Source organism: Ruditapes philippinarum, unplaced genomic scaffold, assembly GCF_026571515.1.
Source record: "Ruditapes philippinarum isolate M1 unplaced genomic scaffold, ASM2657151v2 ctg534_1_1_1_1, whole genome shotgun sequence".
Taxonomy (NCBI): domain Eukaryota; kingdom Metazoa; phylum Mollusca; class Bivalvia; order Venerida; family Veneridae; genus Ruditapes; species Ruditapes philippinarum.
In genome coordinates this window covers 101638-102484 of record NW_026860492.1, presented here as the reverse complement: position 1 = coordinate 102484, position 847 = coordinate 101638, and the positions used below count along the sequence as shown (strand labels likewise).

General features: G+C 41.1%; 1 non-coding gene across 1 annotated transcript; it reads right to left on the bottom strand.

Moving 5' to 3' along the window:
* Positions 1-74, bottom strand: Trnan-guu (transfer RNA asparagine (anticodon GUU)). The gene has a single exon. It is a non-coding gene; the product is annotated as a tRNA-Asn (tRNA).
* Positions 75-847: the final 773 nt, after the last annotated feature.

The following is an 847-nucleotide window of genomic DNA, read 5'->3' as shown; positions in this document are numbered from 1 at the left end:
CGTCCATGGGTGGGCTTGAACCACCAACCTTTCGGTTAACAGCCGAACGCGCTAACCGATTGCGCAACAGAGACAGATATATATCGAGTTTAATTTTTTATATCACATTTATGCATCGGTAATTAAAAGGAGCTCTGAAGTATTTTTACATGACTGTATCATAATGTATGGGAAGTAGGCAGTAGCAGTAGCAGCAGTAGGAAACGTGAAGTTAGCAGTAGCAGTAGCACAGCAGTAGCAGTAGCAAAATTATAAAACGTGAAATTGGCAGTAGCAGTAGCTCAGCAGTAGCAGTAGCAAATTCATAAAACGTGAAGTTGGCAGTAGCAGTAGCTCAGCAGTAGCAGTAGCAAATTTATAAAACGTGAAGTTGGCAGTAGCAGTAGCTCAGCAGTAGCAGTAGCAAATTTATAAAACGTGAAGTTGGCAGTAGCAGTAGGACAGCAGTAGCAGTAGCAAAATTATAAAACGTGAAGTTGGCAGTAGCAGTAGCTCAGCAGTAGCAGTAGCAAAATTATAAAACGTGAAGTTGGCAGTAGCAGTAGCTCAGCAGTAGCAGTAGCAAATTTATAAAATGTGAAGTTGGCAGTAGCAGTAGGACAGCAGTAGCAGTAGCAAAATTATAAAACGTGAAGTTGGCAGTAGCAGTAGGACAGCAGTAGCAAATTTATAAAACGTAAAGTTGGCAGTAGCAGTAGGACAGCAGTAGCAGTAGCAAAATAATAAAACGTGAACTTTGCAGTAGCAGTACCTCAGCAGTAGCAGTAGCAAAATTATAAAACGTGAACTTGGCAGTAGCAGTAGCTCAGCAGTAGCAGTAGCAAATTTATAAAACGTGAAGTTGGCA